Genomic DNA, 7315 nt, shown 5'->3' on the forward strand with positions numbered 1-7315 from the left:
TAGGTTGGGCCTTGTTGAAACCAAATGGGTATGTGAAAAATTAAGTTTGGCCCTGGCAGGTTTTGAGCTAATGGGTATCAATCAGCCTGCTATGAAGTAGTAAACAATCTATGGTTTAGTAGACAGAAACCATGTTGGAGCCATTTATATAACAAGAAGTCACTAAGTAGAGGACAAGGCTCAAGCTTATAGAGGCTGGAGCCAAACACCTCTGGATGTCCTCTCCCTGCAACAATCATATTTTAGGAATAAGGAGAAGTAAGCAAAGTGTGCCAGACAGAACAAGGAAAAAAGCTCCTTCCTTCTGTAGTATTTGTCTACTACTTTCTACCAAGGATAATTTTGTTTTCCAGATTAAGATGTAACTGACATACAACAGTATGAAAGTTTAAGATGGACAACAGACTGATTTGATACTCTTATATAATGCAGAATGATTACCACCATAGCATTAACTAACATCTCCACAGCATCCCATTATTACTATTTCTTTTGTTGTCGTAAGAACATTGAGGATCTACTCCCTTAGCAACTTTCAAGTATATAGTGCAGTATTATTAATTATAATCATATTATACATTAGGTCCCTAGAATTTATTCATCTTCTAAATGGAAATTTGTATCTTTTGACGAAATTTTCCCCATTTCTTGCACCCCTGGCCCCTTGATAACCATTATTCTGCTCTTAGTTGTTTGGTTTGTTTTTTTTTTTTTTTTTTCAGATTCCAAATTTAAGTGAGGTCATACAGCATTTGTCCTTCTCTGTCTGACTTATTTCACTTTGCATAATTCCATCAGGGGTCCATTGATGTTGTTGTAAATGGCAGAATTTCTTTCTTTCCTATGACTGAATAATATTCATATATATATATATACATATATATGTGTGTGTGTGTGTGTGTGTCACATCTTTATCCATTCATCCATTGACAAACACTTTGGTTGTTTCAATATCTTGGTTATTGTGAATAATGCCTAAATAAATGCAGGAATACAGGTATCTCTTTAAGATCCTGTTTTCCTTTTTTTTTTTTTTTTTTTTTTTTGATATATACCCAGAAGTGGGATTGCAGGATCATATAGCAATTTTACTCTCAATTTTTAAAGGAAACCTCATTCTGTTTTCCATAATGGCTGCACCAAATTATGTTCCTACCAACAGTGCACAAGGGTTCCCTTTTTTCTACATCCTTGTCAATACTTGTTATCTCTTATCTTTTTGATAAAAGCTATTCTAGTAGGTGTGAGATGATGTCTCATTGTGTTTTTGATTTGCATTTTCCTGATGATTAGTGATGCCAGTGTATCTGTTCATGTTTCAGCTATCTGTTGGACATTTGTATGTCTTCTTTGGGAAAATGACTATTCAGTTGCATTTTTTAATCTAAAGAAAGTTTGGCTATGAAATTGTATGAGTTCTTTATATATTTTGGATATTAAGCCCTTATCAAAATATGGTTTGCAGATACTTTCTCCCATTTAGTAGACTACCATTTAGTTTGTTGACTTTTTCATTTGTTGTGCAACTTTTTAGTTTGATGTAGCTCCTCTCATTAATTTTACCTTTTATTGCTTGTATTTTTCATGTCATGACCAAAAAATTGTTGCCAAAACAATAACAATGTCAAGGAAATTTTTCCCTTTGCTTTTTTCTAGAGCTTTTTTCTAGTTTTATGATTTCAGTTTTTATGTTTAAGTCTTTAATCCACTTCAAGTTAATTTTGATGTGTGGTATAAGATAGGGATCCCACTTCATTCATGTGACTAACAGTTTTCCCAGAACTGTTTATGGAAGACATTTTTCCTCCACTGAGTATTCTTGGCTCCTTGTCAAGTAGTAATTGACCGTGTATGTGAGGGTTTATTTCTGTCAATTTGTTTCCATTGGTCTTTGTGTCTGATTTTATTCACTGTAGCTTTGTGTGATGCCTCCAGGTTTGTTCTTTCTCAGAATTACTTTGGCTATTCAGGGTCTTTGGTGATTCTATACAAATTTTAAGGTTTTTTTTCTATTTCTGAGAAAAATATTGTTGGAATTTTGATAGAGATTGTGTTGATACCATAGATGGTTATAAGTAGTATTCAACTTTTTCCCTTTGTTTTTTTCTAGGAGTTTTATGATTTCAGTTTTTGTGTTTAAGTCTTTAATCTTAAACATGGGATATTTTTCCATTTGTTTGTCTTCTTCAGTTGTTTTTTTGTTTTTCATCCAAGTCATAGTTTCCATTGTTGAGATCTTTGATATTTTTGGTTAAATTTATTCCTACTTTTTGATGCTATTGTAAATGGGTTTATTTTCTTTATTTCATTTTCAACTGTAATGTTGTTGGTCCACAGAAATGCAACTGATTTCTATATGTTGATCTTGTATCCTACAACTTTACTGAGTTCATTGATTAGTTTTTTGGTGTAGTATGTATATTTTGTATATATAAAACTACATCATTTGTAAACAAGACAATTTCACTTTTTCCTTTTTAGTTTGGATGACTTTTATTTTTAATTCTTGCCTGATTGCTCTGGCTAGGGCTTCTAGTGCTTTGTTGAATAAGTGAGAATGGGCACCTTTGTCTTATTCCTGGGGTTAGAGGAAAAGCTTTCCATTTTTCTCCATTGAGTATAATTTTGGCTATGGGTTTGTCATATACCACCTTCATTATGTTGAAGTAATGTCCTTTAATACCCAGTATGTTGAGCATTTTTATCATGAAAGGCTGTTTTGGCAAATGCTATTTCTGCATCTATTGAAATGATCATGTGATTTTTATATTTCATTCAATTAATGTGGTGTGCCATATTAATCCCAGGGACAAATGCCACTTGATCATAGTATATGATCCTTTTAATGTGCTATTGAATTTGGTTTGCTAATATTTTGTTGAAAATTTGTATATCTATATTCATCAGGAATATTGGTCAGTAGTTTTTTTTCTTTTATAACATCCTTATCTGACTTTGGTATTAGAGTATGCTGGCCTTGTGAAATGAGATTGGAAATATTCCTTCCTCTTCTGTTTTTTGGAAGAGTTTGAAAGACTTGACATTGATTTTTCTTTAAATGTTTGGTAGAACGAACCATTGAAATTGTCAAGTCTTATCCTCTCTGTGTTGGTTGGCTTTTGATTACTGATTCAATCTTTTATTCATTATTGGTCTGCTCAGATATTCCATTTCTTCATGATTCAGTTTGGTAGGTTTTATGTCCTAGGAATATATCCATTTCTTCTAAGTTATATAATTTGTTATCATATAATTTTTAAAGTAGTCTTTTATGAGTTTATATATTTTTGTAATATAAGTTGTCATGCCTTTTTTATTTCTAATTTTATTTATTTGAGTCTTCTATTTTTTTCTTGGTCTAGCTAAAGGTTTGTATATTTTGTTTATCTTTTTAAAAAACCAACTTTTAGGGGTGCCTGGATGGCTCAGCCAGTTAAACATCTTGCCTTTGGCGCAGGTCATGATCCCAAGGTCTTAAGATTGAGCCCCATGTGTCTGGCTCAGTGGAAAGCCTGCTTCTCCCTCTCCCCCTGCCTGCAGCTCTCCCACTTGTGCTCTCTCTCAAATAAATAAATAAAATATTTTTTTTAAAAGCCAACTTTTAGTTTCATTGACCCTTTGTATTGTTTTTCTGATTTTTATTTCATTTATTTCCACTCTGATCTTTATTATTTCCTTCCTCTGCTAACTGTAGGCTTAATTTGTTCTTCTTTTTCTAGTTCCCTGAACTATAAATATAGATTGTTTATTTGAGATCATTCTAATTTCTTAATATATACATTTATCACTATAAAATTTCCTCTCAATTGCTTTTGCTCCATCACATAATTTTTGATACATTACATTTCCATTTTCATTTGTTTTGAGATATTTGTAAAATGTCTCTTTTGATTTCTTCTTTGACCCATTGGTGGTTCAGAAGTGTAGTTTCCATGTATCTAGATTTTCCAGCTTTCTTCTTCCTCATTCTAACTTCATTCCATTGTGGTCAGAAAAGGTAGTTGATATGATTTCAATGTTCTTCAAACTTCTAAGATTTGCTTTGTGCCATATTGTGCAAGAATGTTCCCTATGATTCCCAAAGAATATTCTGCTGATGTTTGATAGAATGGTCTATACATATCTATTAAGTTCATTTGTTCTGGATTATGCTTCAATTCCAATGTTTTCTTTTGATTTTGTCTGGATGTCCTACCCATTGTTGACAGTGGAGTAGTGAAGTCTCCTAATATTATTATATTTTTGTCTATTTCTCTCTTCATATCCATTAGCATTTAATATATTCCAGTACTGCAATGTTGGGTGTGTATATATTTACTATTGTTTATCTTCTTGATGTGTTGACTTTTTAATCATTTATATAATGACCTTCTGTTATCTCTTGTTATCTTTTTTTAGTGTAAAATCTACTTTGTCTGATATAAGTATGGATACCTTCACTTTTCTTTTGTTTTTTACTTCCATGAAATATCTTTTTCCATCTCTTTACTTTGAGACTAGCTGTGTCTTTAGAGCTAAAACAAGTTTCCGGTAAGCAGCATGTAATTGGATACCACTTTTGTTTTAATCCATCCAGACATTCTTTGCCTTTTAATTGGTGAATTCATTTCATTTAGATTTAGAGTGACTATTGACATGTAAAGACATACTACTGCCATCATATCATTTACCTTACCTTGTTTCTTTTTCCCTCTGTTTCTACCTTTGTAAAGTGGTTTTCCATGGAGATTTGTTCAGTCTCTCCTTTTATATTTTGTGGCTCTACTCTAGGTTTTTAGTTTGTAGTTACCATGTGACTTATATAAAACATCTCATATATAAAATACTTACTTTTATGCTGATAACATTTGCCTATAAAATTCCACTTTACTCCTTCACTTTTATATTTTTCATGTCACACTTTACCATTTTTATGCTATGAATTCACTGAGAAATTAAATAAAGTAGCTATAGTTATTTTTATTGCTCTTTTCCTTTAGCTTTATAATATAATTGATTAACAGCATTCTAATATAGAGTTTCAATTTCCTAACTCTGTTTATTTTTCACCTTTGCTAGAGTATTGTGTACTTACACTTGCTTTTGTCACTGATTACCTTTTTTTTTTTTTTTTTTTCATTTCAGCCTGAAGAACTCCTTTCAGCATTTCTTGCAAGGCAGATCTAGTGGTGGTAAACTCTGTTTTTATTGTTTGGGAAAAGCTTTATTTCTCTTTCATATCTGAAAAATACCTTACTGGATAAAGTATTCTTGGCTGGCAAATTTTATCTTTCAACACTTTGAACATGTCATTCTACTGTCTTCTGGCCTGTAGATTTTCTGCTGAGAAATCTGAAGATAGCCAAATGAGGGTTCCTTTGTAGACTACTTTCTTTAAAAAAAAAAATTAATCTTGAACTCTTGTATTGTACATAAAATTTAAAACCAAATTGCATATCTAAATGTAAAAGATGAAAAATAAAACTAGAAAATAACATGGGAAAATATCTTTATCGAACTGGGATGAGGAAAATGTTAATTTAAGATGTAAAATAATTCAAATTCTGGAATAATGACAGGTAACAAATTCTCAGCATTTGCATTTCAGCATCTGGCACTGTTCTCAGAACTTTATGTATATTTAATCTTCACAAAAACCCTAATATTGCCATTTTACAGATAAGGAAACAAATACAGAGATATTTTGTAACTTATTCTGAGACCACACAGCAAGTGTGTGAAGGAAATGTAATAAATTGCAGTCAGTCTAACTTCAGAGTTCATATGCTACAGGTCTGATTGTGTTTATAATCTGGGATGAAAAGGTCCTTCTAGCACATCAAATAATTGTGCAATTGATGTGCAAAATCAATTGATGAAATTTTTACATAAATTTAAAATTTTTACATTTGGCCCAAAATAGAGTTTTAAGAGTGTTAAAGAATCAGGAGAAAAGATTTTGCAGCACACACACAAGACAAAGAATTCATGTCATGAAAATTAAAAAAAGTCCTGCAAATCAGTTTATAACACCCACTCAAATACGAAAAATGAACCATAGGAACAGGTAATTCTCAAAAGGATAAATGGAAAATGTTACAACCAAGGAAAATGTTATAGGTAAGGAGGTAAATGATGGTCTTGTGACCAGATACATTTCAGAAATACCAGATTAAATAAAATTAAACTATTTTCTTTACAGTGAGATTTCTCAAAACCTTTAATATGTGTATATTCACTGTGACTCTACAGAAAAAATATTAAATAGAGCACTTCTAAATCTTATGTAACCATGAGGCCTTTTTTTCTGTGCAGCTTCTAATAGGACAGGGATTTTACAGAACATACTTGAAAGTGCTGCATTAACTCATTTACTCCTATAATAGCCCTTAAAACTTCTCCTACTTTATGAGACTATGTAATTTAATACAGGTGATCTAAATTAATAAGGCCCTTATTCCACCACAACTCTGCTATTTGTCACAGAGTGTTGGGCCCAGAAAGATCCTTAATACATTTATAAAGAAGGGAATGGAGACTGGAGAAGCAGAGGCAATTGCTAAATTGTTTCTCTAAGTTTCCTGCATTTCCAGAACTCTGGGTCCAGACCCTGGGAGATCATTTTAAATAGCATGTCCACTAAACCCAAAACATCTACTTTGATTAATCAATTGTAATCTCATTTCCTGAGCCATTTGCTCTAACTCAGCACCCCCTCAGGACTCTAAATCAACTCTACAGGAACCAGGTGAGAGGTTGGAGGCCTCTCTCCATCCTCTGCTCTGGGTTAGCCTGGCACAGACCTGGCTCTTCCAAGACATGTCCCTTGAGCATCATAAGCAGTGGAATTAGAAGCTGGAGCATCTTCTTTTCATTCCAGTCAGGAATTGCCCAATCTATTATGCCTTTAGCCAAAGCTGATAAAATGCCACCTGCAGCTGCTTCAGTTGGGGCCATCACAAATGCATGGCAGAGCTGGTCTTGGGTGACATCACAGTAAACCCCGGGTTAGGGAGGGAACAGGGGATGTAGGGCAGCGTGGCTTAATGAGTCTGTGTGCCTAATCCTTCCCTGTATTCCCTCCAGAGTGGCAAATAAAGGAATACATGTTAGACAAAATTCTATCATATGCTTTGGTATCAAAAGCTATGAGTCTTTAAGTGAGTTTTCATATTTTTTATCTCAAAGCTTGCTATGACTTTCTAGAAGAACTTTATTGTGATGTTAATGGGGAGAATGGTGGAATGATGGTGGGTCATATAGTCACATATGCATGAAAAGATTACTCTGAGTATTACATAGATATTATTTTAGAGAATAAAATTAGAAAAGAATA

The sequence above is a fragment of the Vulpes vulpes genome, chromosome 9, assembly GCF_048418805.1.
Source record: "Vulpes vulpes isolate BD-2025 chromosome 9, VulVul3, whole genome shotgun sequence".
NCBI classification, from domain to species: domain Eukaryota; kingdom Metazoa; phylum Chordata; class Mammalia; order Carnivora; family Canidae; genus Vulpes; species Vulpes vulpes.